We start from the raw sequence: 24,686 nt of genomic DNA, 5'->3' as shown, positions 1-24,686 counted from the left end.
GCAGGTTACAGTTGGGGCGCTCCGGGGGAAGAAAAAAACACACACAACACAGCTGCTCAGCACCGAGGCCAAGCTAGAAATAAAATATCGGGTGCGCGTTGCCAAAAAGCTGTAGTGCTCGACTTATGGATTGATGAGGGTGATAAAGAGGAGTCCTAATGGAGAGCACATGTGGACCCGAAAGTGCACAGGCCTAACAAGCTGCCTGGGTCGCACCTTTGCTGGCCTTGTTTCTGCTAACTTCAAGGCTGGCCTCTCCGCGCGGTTACTTAGGATCTGAAAACTGGTCCCCAGTGTGATGACGGACGTGTAGACTAATCATGATTGCACGAAAACAGAATCAATGGTGCATGCAGCCTCTAAATGATTGTCAAGTACACTGATCAATGTTTCCATGGTCGACAGGTGATACACTAGACTAGGCCAATCAGTGATGCTGCCTGTAAGGATTGACAGGTAGACCAACCAATGTGTGCATTAAGGGCTCTATTTTCATAACAACCAGTGTAAATCCTGTGCATTTTGTGGTGTATTTCTACGTGGAGGCAGGTTAGACCTAATGCTGGTAATTTCGCACCGCAGTGGAAGTGAGATGCTGTATAAAAACATCTAGTAGTGACATCATGAAATAGAATTATAAAGAATAACAGTTTTGGTCACACTTTCTCATTTGATTTAAAGGGGAAGTCAACCAATTCTTGACAATAATATGTTATATGTGACCTCACATGACATTCTGATTAATATAACATTTGTGGAATATGAATTATACAGCAAAATCCTGCCATCTTTATCCATCTCAGGGGCGGCCATTTTGCCATTTGTTGTCAATTTAAGATGACATCACAGTTGCTCAGGGCTCAGGCAATGACCAATCACAGCTCCCCTGTTTTCGGAAGCTGAGCTGTGATTGGTTGTTACCTGAGACTTGAGCAACTGTGATGTCATTTTGAATCGACAGTAAGTGGCAAAATGGCCGCCTTCTGATATTGATCAAAACGGCTGGATTTTGCTGCTTAACTCATATTTCACTAATTCAATACTAAGCAAAATACCATATTTAGACTAGTGGGGTTGCATAGAACATATTGTCAAGAATATATATTTTTTTTAACTTCCCATTTAATGCATATTGTGCTGCTTTTTTTCCAAGACTATTCATAAATATAAATAACTTATTATAGTTAATGAAAACTGATAAAATATCTAAAACTAAAGTTGAAAAAACATGATCATTAACGAAATAAAATAAAAACGACAGTGCTAAATTATAACTCATTGAAAAAATATTTTACGTAAATAAAACTAACTAAAAGTAACTATAATTATTGGGGAAATGTGTTGTTTTTGTCTTTGTCAATTAATTCAATTCATGAGCTATCGGGGTATATTTTATTTGGTTATTACTGTATGGCCATACAGAATAAGGAAGGCCGAATAGTCACGTTTGAGAATTGTAGTTTATTTTACCTTATACACAAGAATTAATGAGATTTATTAAATCTTTATCAAATAAGACCTATATTTGAAAAAAAAAACTACAATTAATATTGAATCCAATAAAAACAAAAATATTCTTAAAATAAATTCTAATAAAAAGAACGAACAAACCCACTCTACTAACCAATTTAAACAAATTGAATTTAAAAAAAGTCCAAATGAAACAAAAACTATACAACTATAATGAAAAATCCAAAACACTAGATTTAATTATTATTTTTTTTTTTCAAAGTTACGACCTAATTTATCACAAATAATTTTTGCGGCCTTCTGGCTCGCAGGCGTTGAGCACAATAACAGCTATAGGAAATGGATGAATGCATTGTGAATTTGTGACTGATGCATCTCCCATGCAGGATACAACGCTTGCAATCAATGTTGTGTAACTCTCCAGTATTTGCCTCGGCGGGTCATGATGGAGTCGATCAAGTCCCCGTCAGCGTCGCCTCGTTCTCCGTGGCACACACATGTCGATAACCGCACTTGTAACGTGAAGCCGGCCTGAGGACGGGGGGGAGTCGGCCCGTAATTACAGGGCCGCGTCGAGGAGAGCCATAATCACAAAGACCCAAATAGAAAGATGCGAGTTGACAGAGGAGTGCGGATTGTTTGCTGCTTGTTTCTCTTTGATTTGTGGTCACAACAAGGGGAAAAACAGCTTTTGTCCCCTTGGCGTCAACCCTGCTATTTGACCCAATGCTGACTTGTACGCTGACCGCTTGTTGTTTTAAGCTGATGGAAATTCAAGTGACCAAATGTGTCCTATTTTTATAGGGAGCATAAAAGACATTCCATAATCACGTCCGTTTTTCTCAGTACTTTCCTTGTTTAGTTCTGTTGCTCATTGAAATGGAGACACTCGATACCGTCATTGGCATGATGGCATCTCACTCACTCTTCATCCAGTCATTGGTAGGGATGTAACGATATCCAAACATCACGATACGATATTATCACGATATGAAGGCCACAATACGATAATTATCGCGATATTGTGGGGGCGTTGGCGATATTTAAAAAAGATCTCAATATTGTAAAAAAGGAGCTCATACTAAAAATAAAAAAATAAAAAAAGCACAATATTGTGCTTTTGTACATAACAGCAATGCATATAAACCACCTACAATCTAATGACAATATTGAGGCACTTACTTGCTAAGGCAAGCACACATCGATCGCTTCACAAGCATAGATTTTAAACATAGAAGGCTAAAACATACCTAATGAAACTTAAATTGCACTAATAAACTAGCCACTAGAGGGTACTAGAACTGCACACATGGAAATCTTTTTTGAGAGCTTTTTTAACAGATGTGTTCCTTTTAAATATTATGAACATGACGGCAACGATATCAGTTTTAATATCACGATATCACGATATTGCCCTTATCTTTACATCCCTAGTCATTGGTTGGTCCACTTTTCCGTCACAACAAGTAGTACCACTGATTGTTTACATCTCTTCATTTCATGCAGACATTACCGTATTTTCACGACGATACGGCGCACCGCATTATAAGGCACGGTGCTACAGTAGAGGCTGGGGTTATGTTATGCATCCATTAGATGGTGCTGCGCTAAAGGCAAGGCAAGGCAAGGCAAGTTTATTTGTATAGCACATTTCATACACAAGGCAACTCAATGTGCTTTACACGAGGAAAGGCAACATATAAGCATCAAGAAACAGTAGTTAACATTCAGAGGAAGAAAAATAAATGAAAATAGGTTACAAACTAACAATCTTAAAACATTATTCAACAAACTTTAAAAAATTTAACATAAGGAAGTTTAAAATGATAATGATAAAAAAAAAAATAAAAATAAAAAAATAAAATAAAAAAATAAAAATAAAAATAAAAATAAAAATAATAATTAAAAAAAACACTTAATTAAAGCTGTTTAAAAGTCCCTAATCAAAGGTATAAGAAAAAAGCAAAGTTTTTAACCTGGATTTGAAAGCATTTACACTCGGGGCTGACTTCACTTCTGTTGGCAGCCTATTCCATCTGTGTGCAGCATAATAGCTAAATGCAGCTTCACCATGTTTGCTTCGAACTCTGGGTTCCACTAGTTGGCCCAAGTCTGTAGATCTCAGAGCCCTGCTGGGCTTGTACTCAATCAGCATTTCTTGGATATATTCAGGATCCAAACCATTTAGTGATTTATAGACGAGTAGCAGAACTTTAAAATCGATTCTACAGCTGACAGGGAGCCAGTGTAAATCCTTAAGTACTGGAGTAATATGTTCTGATCTTTTTGTTTTGGTCAGAACTCGAAGGGAATGTCAACAAAACAGTCAGATAGGTTAGTCAAAATTTTTTAATAGATTACAAACCAGCTTTCTGACAACTCCATTCACTCCCAAAATGACTAAACAGCTGTTTTATTATTTTCTCTGAGGTAAAGTATTAGTATTAGCTAGCGATCCAAGATGGCGGGATCTTCTGCGCATGCGCGTCACCGATCGTCCAGGGTCACCGATAGCGTCTTGACAGCGAGACCTGTTGCGGCTCAATATTGATCCATATATAAGGCACACTGGATTTTAAGGCACATGGTCAGCTTTTGAAAAAATTGAAGGCTTTTAGGTGCGCCTTATAGTCGTGAAAATACGGTACATTAAATTTCAGTCACTCCTTCCGGACATGTTCTCCTAAAAGTCCAGAATTTAAATACCTCAATCATCATTAATATACATACCACAATTTATCGCATTACTTGGCATCTCAATCATCTTTGTAGTCACTGGCAGGTAACCGGTAAGTCATAACAGACGGAACCATTAATTTTCGGATTTAAGAGAATGAATCATAGCATTTTGTCGCATGTCCTTGTGTCACAGGATTGTTACAATGGCAACGCATGTGATGTAATGCGTACGTATGTTGGGGCTGCACACTGTCGTGTGAAGTGCGCTCTTCGAGAGTCACACTTGAAAATGTTTGCACGTGTATAGGAATATATTGCCGGCTAGTTACTAAACTGTTGAACAATTAGTAAATACAACACGTTTGTCGTTATGTCTGATGCCATCCAACATGAAGAGAGTTTGCAAATTTGGAGAATGGACAGGAGAGACGAATCCTCCCAGATTAGCTTAGCGCTAGATAGCTGGTACGACAGAACCACACTGGGTTCTGCTGTTGGTCAGGGTACGGTGACGGATCCTGGAAGTTAAAGTTAATTTAAACGAAAAAGGAAAACCTTTCCATTGGTTGAGGTGGCTGCTTTAGCATGTCAGCCACACACAGTCTCGGTACACTTGGATAATGTTTGCAAAAAAAATTAAAAAATGTGAATATGAGACTTGGTAAAGCGCTTTGGATAACATATGGTATAGATAATGTGCCATAAAGTGCAATCCATTAACAATTATGATCAAATTTTAGTTTGTATTTTATGGTCTACAGTTTTTGGCAATAGTATAATGAGTCACCTATTCCGGATTCACTGCTAAATGGTAAATAAATACAGAACACAGATCTTGGATCCTTGAGTCCGACCTCTAGTTGTGTCTAGGGACATAACGATATTGGCAATATCGCAACATTAAAAATGCCAAAAATATCGTCATCATGTCACGAAATTAAAAAGCAGCACATCTGTTAAAAAGTCAAGGTTGTATTCAATTTGTGCAGTTCTAGCACCCTCTAGTGACTACTTTATTTGTGCAGTTCAATTTTAATTAGGAATGTTTTGGCAGCTTGGCTGTTATCACACCTATAAATCAGTTCATCCATCCATTTCCTTAACCGCTTGCTCCTCACAAGGGTCGCGGGGGGTGCTGGAGCCTATCCCAGCTGTCTTCGGGCAGTAGGCGGGGTACACCCTGAACTGGTTGCCAGCTAATCGCAGGGCACACAGAGATGAACAGCCATCCACACACACAAGCACACCTAGGGACAATTCGGAGCGCCTTGTCCAATCCAAATAGTTAACGTTGATTTGAATTGGCGGCGAGCAGATGAATCGTTTGCATTTAGCCTCTCTGTGTGTGACGGTGCACTGTTCCATAACAGCTGGCGGAAGCTGTTAAATGAGCAGAAACTTTGACACCTCGCAGGGACGATGTCATGGCACACATTTTCCATACAGGCGTGTTTTTCTTAACAGGAGGCCCCGTTTTTAGAGTTGTTGTTGACGCGCACGCCGTACTATTCCGCTTGTTTTGCTTTTTTTTTTTTTTTTTTTGTTATTCTGTGAAATACATTCTGGGTGTGCTTTTTTTGGTCATACAGCTGCTTTTGGACAACACCAATATTTAAGAGAAAATGATTCATTCTGTGATAAGCAGGAGTTTTATGATCAGTCCTGGATGTGTACTATGAGGCGGGTGTGACTTATTTCTTCTGTGAAGGTCACGCAAAGTTCACTCACATGTCAAACGTTACATCTGAGGAGCTTACGGGCTCCTGAGCGAGAACAAACTCCCGTCCTGTTTTCAGCCTCGCAGCTTGTTACTGTCGCTTAAAACGCTGCCGTTGCTCAATGGCGATTGCCTAAGACACGCCGTTGCTGGCAAATGAATGCGCCGCCTTGTTCCAAATTTAGTGTTTTTCGCCTGCCGTTTCTCAGGGTTGTGGGCTTCTTTAATGACCACTTTGATCCTATTCAGGTCTGGAGCTGGTGTTTACGTGACCTTGCAGAAGACCAAAAAAAATGGAGAAAACATATCCCATTCTCTGCCAGATGAACTCCATACCGTCATTAACGGACTCCTCACTCAGTGGTCATGTGATCCTGATTGGTCAGCATCATAGTCCTTAAGCAAGCATTGGTTAGCCTACATCGTTGTTACAGGCAGAACCAGTTGATTGGTCAGTTACCGTCTTTACGTCAGTACCACAAATGACTCGGTTCTGTCAGCCATTGATCATAAAGTCATTGGCAGGTGTATTTGTCAGTTATTACCGTCACTAATATATTGGTTCTGTCAGTCAGAGTTCATGCAGTCATTGGCTAGTTATGTCATTCATTTATTCATTAGCCAGCAAAGCACCACTGATTGGTCAGTGCTCTCACCTAGTATTCACGTAAGCATTAGTTCGACTTAGGTATGTTCGATACAACTTTTTTTCATACCAATACCAGAACAAGGACTGAACTCTAGAGTAGTCACCGATACCAATACCACTAGTACTTGTAATACATAAAATTTCCCCCAAAAAGCAATGACAGATCATTTTAAAGAAAGACATCCCAATAAGCATCCATCCATCCATCCATCCATTTTCTTGGCTGCTTACTCCTCACAACGGTCGCAGGGGTGCTGGAGCCTATCTCAGCCGGCTTCGGGCAGTAGGCGGGGTACACCCTGAACTGGTTGCCAGCCAATCGCAGTGCACACAGAGACGGACAACCATCCACACTCACAAGCACACCTAGGGACAATTCAGAGCGCCCAATTAACCTGCCATGCATGTCTTTGGAATGTGGGAGGAGACCGGAGTACCCGGAGAAGATCCACGCATGCACGGGGAGAACATGCAAACTCCACCCAAAAAGGCCGGAGCCTGGACTTGATCTTGCGTCTTCAGCACTGGGAGGCGATGGTGCTAACCAGTCACCCACCGTGCATTTATATATAGCATTTTCCTTAAAATTGCATGAAATTAATGGCAATTTTCTATTCTTATAATTTCTAGTTTCTGCTCATAAAATGGCCACAAGAGGGCAACCGACACTGGTATCGGCTATGGTGCAAGTACCCATGCCTTGAAATAGGCCACTTTTCGTCCCAATACGATACCTAGTACCCTGACCATCTGTAGCTACTCTCAAGGTTATTATATTTAACGAAGAGTAATAAAGTAACTTGAAAAAGTATAAGTAAAATTGAATGCTTTATAAGACTAACTTCGAGTGAAAATGTCCTTCGTTTTCAACTCTGTCAATTAATATCATGCACGACATGACCTTTTGGGGTTCATTTCATTACTCATCAAGTACTTTTGAAATAAATAAAAACGAACAAATTCCCTCTAAAAACAAATTAAAACTATCTTCATAAAAAAAAGAAAGAAGTCAAAATGAAATAAAAACGAACCATAATGTAACTCGAATGTTTTTCCAGCTTTTGGGGGGGAAAAATATCAAACGGCTCTGGGGATGCTGGTCATCGTGTCACACAGAGGTGAAAGTTCACAGTCCATGGCACCGCTTGTTTAGCGCAGATAGTGACCGTCTCTCTCTCCACCGAGACCCGAAAGTCGCGTGATGAATTGCACCATTCACCTTCTGCCTGCTCCATAAAGACCTCTATGTGTTTTTGTCACATACAAACACAAGCGCGCCTATTTTACCCCAGACCCAAGTATGTAAAAACAGAGGAAATAGCTGCGAGAAAAGGTGTCATTTTTCCTCAGCTGAAAGCATCGAAGTGTGTGTGCCTGTGTGTGTGCAGCAGAAAGAGTAAGCGGCCTCTAATTCGCTGATCTCAGCTGATTGCGTTTTCCCGTCCAGACGGTAGACATTCCTGCAACCTGCGGCCGCAAGCTTCGGGCCCCTCGCTTCCAAAAAACCTTGCTAGAGAGGCACATATCCACACGCATACATACGCACACAGGTGAAGATTTGTAAAGCCATGCGTTAAACCTCAGAAGTGTAAATTCAGACGGGGTAGATAATTCGAGCCAAGCTGTCACTTTGTCACTAAACAGTTCAGGTCGATGGGTTCCTATAGAATTTAATGGGCAATGCTACCAAAAAAAAAAAGCCTCACAGCACCAGCACACTTCTCAAATATGGCCGCCATGTTGCTTTGAAACGATTCCTAAGTTCTGCCACCATTTTAAAGCGGAGAGAGGCTGACGTTTTGGCCATTTTATTTCCCAGTAATCATCAGCAAACAAGGCAACAACATTCAAAAATATGGCGAGTATTTCCACAACACACTCAACAAAGATGGCCGACATATGATGAAAATGGTATTACAGAAAAAGTAGTTATGTTTGGTCACAATTTTAAAGCCGTCGGGCAAGCTTTACAAGTGAGAACTGCCAAAACATACTCCACAAAAATGGCCGACACACCATGACAAAAATTATTTACTTTCCCACCATTTGAAAATAGAAAAATGATCAGAGTAGAATCCTCCTCCAACCCAAAGATGGCTGACATGTCATGAAGGAAATAATAAAAAAAGGACATATATGTCGCAATTTCTTAAAAGTCCGAGTACAATTGTTACAGTTGAGTCTTGCCAATATACTCTCCACAAAGATGTCCAACTTGTTATGATAAAAATGTTACGTGTTACCAGAAAAAATGCTTACAATTGTAAAGCAGGAGGCTTGAGTCCTGTCTCAGCACATTCCACAAAGATTGACGTGATAATGCTATTTTCAGTCACAAACAATGTCTATTTCATCATTTCAAACGATTGAGTTGAGTCTTGCAACAAGTTCAACAACACATTCAACAAAAATGGCCGACAATATTACATAGAGGCAAATTGGTCACTTGTGTGCCTATGGAGTTTAATAACTCTGCCACAATATAGAGCTGTCAAACGATGACATTTTTTAATCAGATTAGAATTTTCATTAATCATGACTAATCACTTTTATTTGAAGAGCACCTTTTATGTGTTAATTCTTTTGACATTGAATGTTGTGAGGACATCTCCAATATTTATTGATCCACTGCACTCTGTCATCCTCCACTTTTTATACCCAGGCAACAAAACCAAACTAATTTCATCATCAACACCATACCTGACTTATTTGTCATTAGCAATGGCACACATTGTCAACAAATCAAGAATATAATGTGACAAATTCCTTCCTTATCTGTAACTTTTCACGTCATCTGGCATCACAATCGCAACAGAAGACGATAACACTCGTTTGATGCAAAAATGTTATCAGGACTTTTTTTTTTTTTGGAACAAAATTCGACGACATTCTCATGAGAACAAGCTCACAGTAGAATGTGAAACGTCAGGATCTGCCATCATCATGGTGTCACATCCGTGTGTGTGTGACTCAGGCAGCTCTTTTAACCAAAAACCTGTGAGGCTAACACACACACACACACACACACACACACACATACACACACACACACACATTTCGTCCAAACACACACTTCAGCCGGACACCGACCATCAGTTTTTCCGACACGACGGTCCCAAAGGTTGCGGAAACAGCACCCCTGGCTGCGCCCCCCTCCCTCCCCTTCTCCGTCCTTCATGTCCACTGCTGCACACTTACTATCAACAGGAAACATCTTTGGCAGCACAGGAAGTGTTACTCTCTAATTGGCCTGATGTGATTCGGCAAGTTCTCAGCCAATAGAAGGGGGGCTTATTTTAGGAGGTGGTATAAAAGAGGTCTTCGGACAGCACGGCATTCTCACACTTCAGAGTAAGCAGCTTTAGTCAGCACGTCAGCTTTCATTGGTGCTGTGAAAGCAAACTTTTTAACTGTGGTGGAAAGGAACAAAGTGCAAATACTTTGTTACTGTACTTACTGTTTAGGTCAAATTTGATTCATTTTGACATTTCATCCATCCATCCATTTTCTTAACCCTCTAGTGACTACTTTATTTGTGCAGTTCAATTTTAATTAGGAATGTTTTGGCAGCTTGGCTGTTATCACACCTATAAATCAGTTCATCCATCCATTTCTTAACCGCTTTCTCCTTACAAGGGTCGCGGGGGGTGCTGGAACCTATCCCAGCTGGCTTCGGGCAGTATGCGGGGTACATCCTAAACTGGTTGCCAGCCAATCGCAGGGCACACAGAGACGAACAACCATCCACACTCACAAGCACACCTAGGGACAATTCGGAGCGCCCAATTAACCTGCCATGCATGTCTTTGGAATGTGGGAGGAGATCAGAGTACCCGGAGAAGACCCACGTAGGCACGGGGAGAACATGCAAACTCAACCCAGGAAGGCTGAAGCCTGGACTCGAATCCTCAGTACTGGGCGGCGGACAGCTAACCACTCAATCACCATGCTGCCCCATTTTGACATTTGACAGCAATAAAAAAAACAAAAAACAAAAAAAACAAAAAACATGCATGTCATTCTTTCACTGGATTTTGATGACTCCTCCCACAATGACCCAAAATCCACAAAATTATTGCTCAATCATGGTGGGAAGCTTGAAATTGTGATTTTTATTTTTTTTATTTTTATTTTTTTTATTATTACTCAAGTAAAGGAGTTGAATCAGTACTTCTACATAGGGCTGCTCGATTATGAAGAAAATATTAATCACAATTATTTTGGTAATAATTGAAATCCCGATTATTTTTTTTTGGTACAAACAAGAAAATGTTTAAATATAAAAAATATTAAGACGAATAAAATTCTTTGAAACACTATAATACAAGTTCCTTTTGGATGAAACAAAATTGATTAAATAAGGTATTATTCAAATTAAAAAGTGCATATGTATAAATTTAAACAACTCAAAATTAGCATGAATAATGGGTTTTTTTTGGACAATTATGCTGATTTTATAATTGTTGAGTGTAATAATTGAAATTGTAATTGAATTTCAATGAATTGCACAGCCCTACTTCCACATTTACCAGAGACTTTTGAAACACATCTATCTATTCTGTACTTTAACTGTAAGTTCTGAGTATTTTGCCACCTTTTGGATTGCCACAACTTCCTCCTCACACATTTTGAGGAGGCGTGAGAAGCCACCCGTGCAGTCCAGTCGTCAATCACACGGCGGTTAAAAGCAGAAAAAGACCCCACAGAGGTGGGATACTGTATATTTTCTTTTAGTGTTATTACAGAGGTGGTCAGACGCCTCGCACAGCTCAGTTTTTTCTTTTCTTTTCTTTTTTTATTGTTTGTCTTCGCGGCCAAAAATATAACGGTGACGCTGTGTCGGAGCTCCCTGATTAGCGGCAGACAAAAGAAACGAGAGGGCCTCACAGGAAAGAGAACAATCAAAGTGCACATTCCAAGAAAAGCACGACACGCAATGCAACGCGGCACGGACACAAAGGCTTCACCGAGGAATGATATCAGCACGCTTGTGGCTGATTAAATCATAATGTCTCTGTTGGCATGAGGAAAAAAAAAAATAACACGATTACAGCATCTCACAATCGGGCCTCTTAATCGGGGGAGTCATCAAACAGGCCTCGATTGTTTTTTAAATCTTAATTGAAAGACATTTTGGACAGTCCAATGCTTGTGTGGCTAACAAAGCAAGGTCCTGAAAGGCTGATTGGATAAACATTTAAATACATTAATTATTATTATTCGTTTTGTAAATAAACAATGCTTGACTATAAACATAGTTTCGAAATAAAAACCTTGAATGACAAATAATAAAAAAAAAAAAAAAAAGAAATATACCGTTTATACATGTTGCTCAAAATACTTATACGCAAATCATCGAGGAAAAATAGCACTCCATAATAGTGCACTTTATTTAAAAATATATACATTATGACAATGTAAAGTTTTATCAAGCAACAAAAATGATAATGAACGAAAACATACTGCCAACACAGCAAAGGACTTCATCAGGGGGAAAAGGTGGAAGGTCCTACACTGGCCAAGTCCTACACTGGCTTAACCCAATAGAGTATGCATTTTACCTCCCTGAAGAGGAGATTGAAGGAAGGAACCCCCTGAAACAAAGAAGAACGGAAAGAGGCTTCAGTAAAGGCCTGGAAAAGCATTTCAAATGGAGAATGCAGCACGCTCCACAAAGATGGCTGACACGCTACCACGAAAACGTGATATTTTGTGACATAAATCTTATATTTGGTGTCAATTCTAAAGTTGTGAGGCTGAGAACACAAAGACGACCGACGTGCTGTGAACTGAGTACACATAAAAAAAATCACTTCCTTCAAACCAGTCCCCTTCCCCATGCGGTCACCACCTTTGACTAAACATATAATCACCAATCCGAATCTAAAAAAAAAAAGCATCCCTGGATGAGAACAATTCCCCCCATAATTAGTGGGATTCTCCCACCAGGCCCCACCCCGCCATCCATCTCCATTACAGCCCCCTCTCTGATGATGAGGCTATTTCAGCATCAGGGTTTTAGAGGGGCTTCGCAAAATGTCTCCCATTCCTGCCGGAGCGTCGTCATGTGGCAGGTAAACGACAGGGTTTGGTGCGGTAGCGTCGGCGGACGCGGTCACGCAAACAGACGTTGAGGGAGATTTATTTCCAGAGGAATGTCTTGTGGTGTGTGCGCGAGGCTGCATTGGTGACATCACATGATCCGCTTCCCCCCTTAGGACGAAAGACTGTTTCTAGTCGGCCGCATGTGATGAAAGTCGAGTCCAAGTCGATGAACTGATTATGTCGCTAATATTTGCAGCTCAGTACAGCAACTTGTTTTGCACCGTGAATCGGTTTCGTTTAAACTCAGATTTCAACCGACCAGCATAGAAATAAATAAAAACAAATGATTAGCAATCCAACTTATTACTTTGCTGAATGTAGTGATTGTAATCAGTGGGATCGAGCCAGACGCTCTCATCTTGTGTACCATAGCGGCACAGGCTTCAAAATGTTTAGCATTTTCTTGTTTCACTTGTGCTTTTATACTGTAGTACAGTATCTCGTTTCTTCATTATCACACAGCTGTTGCCCACACATGATATCGTTTTGGCTACGAAGACAGAACTTCACTCTACACTCATTCCTGTGCTGCTGGTATAGGAATGCATCAAAACTAGCATTAATCGCCAAAGCTAGCAAAGATAAACGCTATTTTCAGCCACAACTAGCTCATTTTTGTACGCTAGGGCCTGCGCGGACAGAAAACACCACTCAAAACGCCCCTTTCTACAATACCTTTCAAAGTCTGTTCGTTCCAGAATAGACCCTTCCAGTGTGACGTCACGTTGACGTGCACCTCTAGCGGTGGGGGTCAGCGCGTCAATGCGAGTGAATTAGAAAACAATCAGTGTGAGCTAGAAAATAGGTCAAACAGTTGATAAATCAGCTACCAATGCTATGGTGAACTTGTGTGCGGCCGACAGATGCCCTAATAGCTCAAGCAGAGATGAGATCATTCTTTCGGCTGCCGGTAGCGATTCTAAACCAGATGGAAGACAGTGAGGAGTGAAAGACAAGCACGATGGCTAGAGCGACTGCGAGCAAAACTACGACGCAACTGCTTTGCACCCACAAAACGTACGAGCACATGCTCAGATCATTTTATATCAGGTAGTTTTTCTCTTTTTCATATACAGCTAGTCATAACATTAACCTCTGATTTTAAATTCCGGGCAGCTGTGATGAATGTGACATAATATCTTTAGTGAAACAATCATTCATACTTTTTTTGCATAAGTATTCAAGTAATTTTGAACAAAAAGTTAGCGATTTAACACGATTATTACAATTAACACTTTAGCTCGGGCTTGGTTTTTGCTGAGGAATGTGTAGTAAACGACGTGCGGTCTGTTTGTTAGCAGCTAGCACGCTAGGATAGCTCGAAGACTTCGATATACAGCAAGACGACACGAAAGGACACAAACGATTTAATGAATGACAATTTACACCATGAAAGTAGTGACCGACATACTGTTTCAACCAAAAACAACATACCTTAGGCTTCCATTTCCACTTTGCCCCCCAACAAAATCCACTTTTTTGTAGCTAGCAGCTCCAAACAACTGGTTTCAATGATTCGCAGTATTGTAGTGTCCTACTTGGGAATTTTTTTGTGACACTTGACATATTTACCACCTTTGAACGAAAACGCTCAGCGAAAATCAAGCTCACTACATTCAGTTGTTATGGGATGTTTAACGCCCAGGAGGCGCTGCGGGAGCTAAGCAGTGACGTCAGCTGGAAGGGTCTATTGGCCGCAAGCTAGAAACAGACTGGCCGCGTGCTTCCAGCTAGCACTGCTCTCTCGTCATAGAAAAACAGAATTTACAGTAGATTAGAGCAGGCTAAAAGCGTGTTAATGTTAGCAGGGGACAGGTGCTGAGAGGTTGGATCCCAGATGCAGACACAAATAAGATTTTATCAATTTATTCACATTGAGAAGCAGAACCTATGAGAGCTGCGCACAGGAACAGTTAAGCAATAATCCGGCTAACCACACACAATTCTCAGACTGCACCTACAGACAGTGCATCGTAAAGGACTAAAGAACACCATCACATAGCTCCCCGACATCACCTAAATGATTAAAGGTTGACATCACGAACAGCACGTTTTGTAAACAGACACTTGTTACATCAGTACCTAAACAGACGCATAACAGGCACATAACAGGTCATGAACTGGTCATGAACTCTGGCGCATGCGGCCCAGGCCATGACAAGAGTCCCTTCAAATGTAAAGGAACACGTAACATTAGCTTAGCATCGTGGAAGGAATGCAACTCAAAAGAAGTGTATCTTATTTATCCTCTCCTCAAGCAGCAACAAGGTCTATTTGGATAAAGTTAAAACTTTACAAATAGTTTCAAGTTTAAAAACAATCGTATTGATTTACAATATTGTACTTATACTGAGCATTTGTTTTTGGCTATGAAAAAAGTACAAGGCAATAATTTTGCACTGTAGCCTACTGGGTGTTTTTAGGCCATGAAAAAAGTACTTCTATCCCCCGATTAGTCTGTTAACCCGAGATCGACTTCTATTGAAGTACAGAGTGTGCCTACTTTCCACTATGAACTGACATAAAAGGCCTTTTTGCAGCGGGTGCACAATATTGCAAACGTCTCGCTTGCAGCAGAGAAGATCTGTGATTGCCTCCAGAGTGCATGCGGCACACCTCGGCTTGCACACACTCACCACACACCACACACACATTTCAGGAAATAGTGACCGAACTGCAGAGAAGATTCACTGTTCGAAAAACAGGAAGTGGTTAGCAGCTGCACGCGGCATCGGAGCGTAAAGAGTGGAGGGCACCTGCACCTCAGCTCCCATTATGAGATGCGCCATCCGCCACTCACGCCTTATTAAGTCTCGGAATGCGCTTCCTCAATGAGCGCATTAAAAAGTCACTGCTCACAAACACCAAGGCCCTTTTGGCCTTCTCACGCAGGAATCCACAAGGCCCCTAAAAAATGCCGAGCAGGTAGATTAGCGGGATTATGCCTCTCCTCCAGGTGAAATGCAGCAGCTGCCATTTGGTGGGGATCAAAGAGTGCTTAAAAGCACCCCTCCATTCCATCGTCCCTCGCCTCGCCACCGGGTTGAAGTGCGCGACTTGAGCTCCCTGGCATGCCGACACTCGCCGGAGAAGTTTAGATGGGAATGGGAGCAGGCGAGGCATGAATGAAGCGTCGTGACCCGAGGAAGACGCGCTCGTGACAGCTGGGTGAGGTGACGCTAGGTGAAAACCACTCCCTCAAAACTTAAAAATGCGACAAATCCTTTTCAACGACCGGTGTTATTACTTTAGCTCATGCTAAATGCTAGCTTGGTTGACAATTCAACAGCGCTAAACAAGTCATTTTTGGCTCGGCCCCGGTAGCTATTGGAATCTGGCTGTGCTGTTTCGTTGTAACTTTGGCAATATGCCACCAGAAAAGCTCATCTTGCGTTGGCTCTGAAACAGTGACCATAGCAGTAGGACTACATTTTAGGGATGCACGATAATATCGGCAACTATCGACCATTTTGACGTCAAACATAAACCAGATAATAAAAAAATCCGCCGATAATAATACACTTGCCGCGTTGGTCAATCTGTTGTGGTTGTGGCTCAAGTTGTGCCCAACTCTTCGACTCCTCCCCTCTCCTATGGTGGTGTCGCATATTTGTGATGTCATAATGCTCGCGACCTCGTGTCACAGAAGATGCATCATGGTGACATGGCAGTCGCCAGCGGGCTTTCTTTACTGTGTTTCCCCAGAATGTTACCCTCACAGTTTTTTGTTGCATTTTTTAAAATGAATGTTTTGTTTTGGCAAACTCAAAATGAGTTACTGGTTGTCTTTGAAGCAGAGATATCAATAAAATTCAGCTTCATGGTACTTTACACAATGTTTCATTATATTTTTACGTTAGACTTATAGTAGGACTCGAAAGTACATTTGTCCATCCATTCATTTTCTTGACGGCTTATTCCTCACAAGGGTCGCGGGTGGTGCTGGCGCCCATCTCAGCTGGCTCTGGGCAGTAGGCGGGGTACACCCTGGACTGGTTGCCAGCCAATCGCAGGGCACACAGAGACGAACAACCACTCACACACACACCTAGGGACAATTCGGAGCACCCAATTAACCTGCCATGCATGTCTTTGGAATGTGGGAGGAGACCGGAGTACCCGGAGAAGACCCACGCGGGCACGGGGAGAACATGCAAACTCCACCCAGGAAGGCCGGAGCCTGGACTCGAACCGGAGTCCTCAGAACTGGGAGGCGGACGTGCTAACCAGTCAACCACCGTGCCGCCAAGTACATTTGTATTCAAGTTAATTTTGCAAACAATTATTGGCTAACTTATCGGTTATCAACAGCACTAAATTCTTGGTTTATTGGTATCGGTTGAAAATAGCATTATCGTGCATCCCGACTACATTTCCCATGATTCTTAGACATAGAAGCAAGAAGTTGTTATGCTGCCAATTAGATGCAGATGGGAATATAAATATAAATTGAAAAGAATTTAACCGTTAAATTCCCTTTGAATGGCTTTATAGTATGAATCTCTACGGCAACTGTGATTGACATACATATGCCAAAAAAAAAACGGGGTGTCAAGATGGGACCTGGGTAACATGGGGACAAAACAATGGGGTTGGCAAAATCCGCCCGGACACAGGACCCAAGACTCAAAAAGGAGACTGTCCCGATCACAACGAGACATCTGGTCGCCCTATCCTACACCTCAGTGCTGTAACGTGAGATGACTGCACTCAATGAAGTCGGGATAAAGTATAGTGATAGACCGATATGGCTTTTTCAAGGCCGATACTGATACCGATTATTAGTAGTCAAGGAGAACGATAACCGATATTTCAAGCCGATATTTATTTGCTGTAGAAGAGAAAATATTAGTGTAAAAATTAAAAAGTACTTTTTCTTTTCAATTTTAAACGATATTGGCAGCTTTGTTTAAAAATTATATTTAAAAAAAATTGCAGGGAGTTTCAACATTTCTTTTTTTTTTTTTTTTTTTTTTTTTTACTTTTTTTTTTAATTCTTAAAAATAAAACATGTAGGGAATTCCCAGTGTCAGCATCCTTATTTATAAAGTGGAAATTGAAATAGATCCATAAATGAAAAGTTCCTGTATTTCACTGTGCAAAAAAATGAACGCAAACGTAGCAAATTTGGGGTTTTCATCAGGATTCATAAAAAGTTTCAAAAGATTTTTGCAGAAGGTGAACAAATTGTCAGAATGTGTTCAAAATACCCGCTTTATTGGCTTTCAGATTGGTCAAAAGGCCGATACCGATATTTGTCAAACTGCCAAATATCGGCACCGATAATCGGCCCGGCCGATAATCGGTCTATCCCTAATAAAGTACGTTGATTTTCCCTGACTTTGAGTCATGTATCCTTGTCAGAGGTCTGAAACTTCACAGTGTTCTGGAATACGTCATCAAAATGAACATAAAAAAAAAATGCTAATTGATGCTTATTATGATTATAAGCAATGTTTAGGTTCGGCCTCCGAGTCGGACTTCTCAGCAGAGTAAGAGTGGTCAAGTTTGCTACGGCGGGTTTGCAGCTCTCCTTGGGTCAAGAAGTCAGGAAAGCTTTGAACTTTGACCTTCTGAGCAGTCCCGTGAGATACGCTTCCAGCTGTGCAGATGACTGACATAGTTGCATTGCATTGAAAACAGAGATGCATGCATTCTCATCAAGCCATCATCATTCCAGTTTCCAGATATGATAAAAAAAAAGCATGGCAAAGAGGGGACCATAAATCACGGGCCTGATGAAGGCCTTTTAGGAAGCCCGAAGAGAGACACGGGTTATTAAAGAGGAGCCCTCAGGGGGTCCATCACAGTGGCTTAACAGCCCCCTTCAGTTGAAGTGTTAAGTAGTGATAGTAAACACATCAATTAGGTACGCAAGCTAAACCAACAGGCTTTTCTTCTGTCTCGTGCGAGTGCGTGCGTGTGTGCACTCAAGCGAAAAGGCTGCAGCGATTCATTGTCAAATGTGAAATCAGGCTGCATCACAAACTGACAGAGAGAGAGGAAACTGCGCTCTAGCGAAGCTACGTTAGCCGCCACGCACGCCAGCTTCCTGCCACATCAGAATCCGAAACGCCGCGCGTGCCGCCTTCCACACTGCCGTCCACGCCGCGCCGGATCTCGTTCACTTTTGCCGACCACCAATCGTGACCATATTAGTCAGCGGTGGCGATACGCCGAGAGACGCCCTTTAACTGATTTAACCGACCTAATGTCACTAAACGAGGTTGTTTTGCCTCCCAGAAATTGCTGACTCTGCACTTTTGCTGAGTCAGTTGATAGTAGTTCATAAGATGGAAGCTAATGCTGCTCCTGTGAAGCTTGCTAACTATTTACTATTATAGCCATCCAAAAGAAATAGACCTCTGTAAACAGCTTAGTAGCTAAGGCGTAAAGTTGTAGCATGCCAAAGTAACTTTGTGGCTAATGAGCTAATAACAGCAATAGCATTATTTTACGGATAATTGGCAGTTTCCCAATATCAAGAATGCAAAGTACAGTCTTGTGAATTCAGAGAGTAAGGTCTTCCCAAGAATGTATATGAGGATGTACGTCCTAAGAAGGTCTCTTTGTAATTGGAACAGTTTGAGTCATGTACTTATGAACTTCCCCACTGGCTCTAAACTTTTCTATATTTCATCACAGAAATATCAAGTGACTAGATTTAAACTTACAAATCTGAGTCCTCTCTTTCAATGACGTATTAGACATTTTGATAGTTGCACAAATTGGATCTTGGGATATTTTCCCAGCCAAGTTTCACAATAGGTCGCTTGCACATCGTAATGCATCATGGGAATTTTTTCTTCGGGCGCCATATTGGGTGTCCGCCGGTTCACAAGGTACACTCGCGAGTTACACGGTAGAGCTTATCAACCTGATGTCATTTTCGCAGTATTTTCACGATTTACCGGAAGATCAAAAACAACGATACAGGCAGAAGGTGTCTCTGTGTGGCGGGATTGATCCTAATTACGTCCTGACCAAGGGTGATTTTTTTTTTGACGGAGAAAGCTTGCTGGCCAAATGTGACGTCTCTGGACATCTTTCCTTACCTCGTGTTGACAACATGCTCCATAACACGCCAACAAATCCCTGGAGGCTTACAATTATTTTGTAAGCGGGTGGATACAGAGTGTAAACTTTAACATCGCATCAGAAGAAACGGTTGCTGTTGCACGTAAGTAAACCACATGGTGTTGGTAATTCTGCACACAAAAATGTTGATTTGTTCTCAGGCTTCCTGTTATTGTGTTTACATGCACAGCTGGGTTTACCTGATGTGGTTTTTCTAATAATTTTATAACAGGCAAATATGGCAGAGCGTATAAGAATAAAAAGTAACTATGCACAGCCTCCCCGTGGCTTAATTAAATTTAATGCTACCCTTTCACTAGTTACATGTTACTTAATCAACTTATTCTAAATGGTTAAGGTTAACCACTCAGAGGACGTATTTTTAGTTTCAGTTTCCAGTACAATAAAACGTGTTCATGGTAACTACTGAGCATACTGACAGCTTTTCTTATGATCTCACGGTTAAGGAGGCTGTCACAACACCCAATTTCTGTCTGGTGCCGGATGGCAACAATTCCCATCACTTGTCACGACAACACCAATATTATTACCAGGTATGTATGGCTTTACTTTTTGTAGTTTATTTAATGCTAGGTTTCATATTTTCATTACAATGTTTGTAATATTTTCAGATTCAGGCACAGATGAGTTTAACTGGACGGGACTTCTGCGGCTTTGTGGTGTGGACAAAGTGTGATTGAGCGAGTCCACCCAGATCGCTCGTTTTGGCCAGCTGGAAAAGCCAGATTGTTTGTTTTTTCCAAAATCCCCTCCTTACCTGAACTGCTCGGGAGAGCATTTACTAGATCAGCAGTGGACTTCCAGTGTTCCTGCTCAGCCGCTGTCACCTACCACTTGCTCATGTACTTCAAAGATGCGGAATAAAGTAGTTTTTTGTGCTGCAGCAGATTGTAAAATAAAATGATATCACTTGAAGTGTGCCAATCTAGACTGCCAAAAGGACAGTGGTTTTGTGACAAGTGTGAAACAAGGATTATTGGGAAAACTAACACAGTACTGGTACTTGTCTTACATTAAACAAATTTAAAAGAGAGCAACTTTTTCCTCTGTACATAGTATAATGAAAGTCATTGCGTACCCCATCAACATTACATCATACCGTCATCTCAGGATGGTAGGCACCTGTGCTAAAATAAACTACATTAATTAACAGTTCAATTTTATCCCTGAATTTACTACATCTAATCATTATTCACTTCATTTTTTGTGCTTTTAGAAATAATAAAGATTTATGCCATTACTTTAAGAGGGACCATATTGCACATTGAGTCAAATCCTGTCATTTGTATTATGTACAGCTTTGTAAACAAACCCAACAATAGAATTTGTATAATCGCTGCCTTTATTAGCTCCAAACAAACAGTCGCATGTTGTCCTCCTCCAATGCTTTGATGCTCGCCTTCGTTTCCATCATGTCATTGGCAATCAAGTCGGTGTGGCATGAGATCCCTAAAGAAATAATAATAAAAAAAGATCACAAAAAAATACGGTACCAGTAATAGGTTTAATATAGTACAGTAGTATAGTTTTTTTTGTCAGTGTAAAAGAAATGTACACATTTTGTTGAATTTTTTAATGTATGAACATTGCTACAGGCAAATACTTATTTCTATAAACACTTCCAAATGTCTCTAAAATATAAGGTGCATGTACACACACAAACATAAACACATACATTCACTCATGCATACAATATATCATGTAATGAATTCTGAGTGGCATACCAGAGTCAATGATGTCAGCAGTACTTGAGGGTACAGGTTACTGGAGCCATCTGGCTGCATAACTGCAACAATCTCTGCCACTTCAAGTCGCCTTTTCTTTGCTTGTCTCTCCTGTGCACGTTCATATCTTGGCACCGACTGGGCTGAGACATAGATGTAACTTGGGACCCAACTTTAATGTTGGAGCTCAGTCGGGATGATTGGACAGAAAAACGGGCGCAGGGCGACCTGTTAAAATAAACAAATATATAAACAAATAAAATATGGAAAGACTGGTTATTTTTCCGCAGTAGGGTGGCCGTGAATAAGTTCTTTAGCATGATGTGTAGGCTACCGAATAAGTTCTTTAGCATGATGTGTAGGCTACCGGGGGTCTGTTTACTTGCATCACCCCCTTCTGTCTCTTTTTTCCAAGTTTACATTTTGCCACCAAAAAACATGTTATCGGCATTAAAAGCCCAAGACTAATCAATCCAATTTCAGCAGTAAACACTTTGCACTGGCACTACTTGGGTGAAAATGTTCGATGTTAGCTTTCGGCTAACGTCCGCTAGCCAGCTTGTATTACCGAACTTACTTGCTCATGAATCCAAAACATAAGCAACTTGCCCATATATGCGCGGTCGAAACGTTATTAATCCTCATGCATTACATTAAATAAAGGTAAATAATCTTACCGCTCACAAAGTGATCGCTGCACACACGAGCCCAAAGTAACGACTTCCCTCCGGAGTCCGCACTCCTCTGTCTCCAGGCCCTGGTTCCTAATTATTTTCGGAATTCGGCAGAAAGGCCGACCATTTTCCCCCTGGGCTTTGTTCGAACAGCCAACGATGCAGCAACAATGTACCATTTTAAACGCAGACAACAAACGTGATAGATACGTGTTAGACCGAATCGCTACGTAAATGGAGGCCACCCAGCATGGCGACTACGAGAAATCCGAGGCGGAAGTGACGACACGTGCAAGCGACCTATACCAAACTGGTGCAGCCTTGGTTTAGGCTAGCAGACAAGCATCCAGGTATTCCATGCGTTCTTGGTTTATGTGTACATTTCAAAAGGTTACGGGGACATAATAACAAACAAGATTGAGAAATGGCTAATATATTGTTCACCTTTAAATGAACAAATGTGTAGCTTTTAATTGAAATGAATTTGTAGAAGACCGCATTGGTTAACCTTAGCATTTTGGCTAACAGCTAGCAATATCACAGCATTACATTGCAGATAAGTAGAGTAAGAGTGCATTACCTCAAAACAGACAACGTTGTGCCTGTTAATCGTTTTACGGATTGTCATTACTATGGATGACTGCAGATTATAAACCACAAACTAACATTATTTTATAGACAATACCATAGCACTACTGTAAACCATGTACTGTATTTTGTTTTCCATTTTGAGCTCTGTTATGTCCCGAATTGATCTGTAGTGTCATTACAGTTGTTAGAATATTTTTGTTACGCTGTTTATACAATATTTATGTGTTATCCATTGTGTTTGCTGTCTTTTATTGTAATATATACATCTAAACTTGATTGTATTGTTTAAACAATGTGTTTAAAGGCCATTAAAGTAATTTAAAGTGCTGTAAATGCTATACAAACATGCCTCAAGTGTATTTAAATATATCTATCCACACATTGCAGAGTGGTCTGGAACATGTGATAGAAGGGTAATTACAGTATTGCACATTTCATCAGTCCTCTAAGCACTTTTTTAATTGATCAAAGTACAGTGTAAAGGGGGAACGTTCATATAGGTGTTAAGTACAGTATAAAGTCAGCAAAATTTGTGAAACCTCAAATCAGCTAAGTGTTTTTTTTCTTTGGCTTTTGCTAGAGCCACAGATAATAGGAATAAAGTCTTATGTCAATAGCATAGCATTAGCATTTTTTACCTAACAACGGCATAGAATTATTTGACAGAGTTTTTATTTTATTTGTCAATTTAACCTTTATTTTAGCGAGAAATGATTGTCAATTGCAATGCCAACCTGGTCGTAGACAGGACAGCGAATGTGGGTGGTGGTATGCATGGTGAGTAGTGCACGATAATGCATGTACAATGGTTACCTTGGAGCAGACAAAGTTATGCCTGTTGATTTTTTTTTTTGGTTGGATTCAAATAACTTGGTATACAATCGCATAGCTTTATCCAGAACATGCGTCAACCTCCAATCTGATATCTGGATTACAGGGTGGAACCGGTCCCTGACACCGAGTCCAATGAAGAAGATAGTATCATCACTCTCACCCCGCACCCACCACTAAATCAGAGTGTTTTACAGCTTTTGGATGAGGTTGGGGGAGGCGGGGGTTAATGTGCCTGTGCTCCTTTTGAGATAACATCGGTGATGTTCTGAGGAACCTGTCTGACCTTGTAGTTTCCATTCCGGAGCGACCAGCCTGGCGGACCTCGGTCTAGCGGCCTCTGGGGCAAACTGGTCAGTAGCTCCAGATACACGGAGAGGCCAAATGTATGTATGGCTGATAAAGCAAAGCTTGGGAATTCCCATTTTCAGCGCAATTCCTTTTGAATAAAGATATTCTATACTTTTGCCAGATCAAAGTGTTTGTCCAAGACCCGCATTGAGCACAACATACACGCCATTGAGCGCGTACAGCAGCAACAAGGCCTCTCTGACCAAGCGTGGTCGTGTGCAAACACACCAGTGCACTCAAGGAATCGTAACCAGGTGCAGGGGAGGAAATACCTGGAGCATTCCACGCTGCAGGAATGTTTTTATTAGCCTCTTTTTATTTTTATTTTTTGTACAAATGTCGCCTTTCGGAGGTGTGTAAACTATAAAGTGCCGTGCAGGCCGGATCGCTCAATCAAGGGCAAGCAGCGGCTTCAATGGGGAACCTGTGTCCCGCCCGGGCCCTGGTGGCTTACGCTATTTGGACAGCTGGCACGGTTTAGCTCGGCATGTTCAAATGTAGCCGTGGAAAGAAACGTAACGGAATGGATTCCACTTTTATTGGATACTGTCACTGCACTGCACTCAAGTTTGATCATGAACATATCAGGTTTTTTAATAACTTCACTGCTATTACAAAAGAAAAATGAAAAGTGAGAACTGAGCGAAGTAGGAGGGGCCCACCTTCATGGCAAATCTTCGAAATGACGATCAAACTTTGACGCCACGCGCTGCCTGCGTTAGATGTATGCAACGTAGTGGCGTCCATCTGTGTCGAATATCTGCTTCAGATTGGGGCTCATTTGGGAAAATTCCCAA

The 24,686-nt window shown here is 41.2% G+C and overlaps 1 protein-coding gene and 2 long non-coding RNA genes across 4 annotated transcripts in view; 2 read left to right on the top strand and 1 right to left on the bottom strand.

Moving 5' to 3' along the window:
• The window catches only part of klf2b (Kruppel like factor 2b), a 74,137-nt gene that overhangs the window by 35,986 nt on the left and 13,465 nt on the right, over nt 1-24,686 (top strand). The window lies entirely within an intron of this gene.
• LOC144020180 (uncharacterized) lies at nt 19,388-22,418 on the top strand. Its single transcript, XR_013283819.1, has 3 exons — nt 19,388-19,800; nt 20,165-20,251; nt 20,330-22,418. It is a non-coding gene; the product is annotated as an uncharacterized LOC144020180 (long non-coding RNA).
• On the bottom strand, nt 21,043-22,418 carry LOC144020176 (uncharacterized). Its single transcript, XR_013283818.1, has 3 exons — nt 22,120-22,418; nt 21,443-21,670; nt 21,043-21,167 (listed from the first exon to the last, which is right to left on the bottom strand). It is a non-coding gene; the product is annotated as an uncharacterized LOC144020176 (long non-coding RNA).

Source organism: Festucalex cinctus, chromosome 1 (assembly GCF_051991245.1).
Source record: "Festucalex cinctus isolate MCC-2025b chromosome 1, RoL_Fcin_1.0, whole genome shotgun sequence".
Classification (NCBI taxonomy): Eukaryota; Metazoa; Chordata; class Actinopteri; order Syngnathiformes; family Syngnathidae; genus Festucalex; species Festucalex cinctus.
This window is presented reverse-complemented; position numbering and strand designations above follow the sequence as displayed.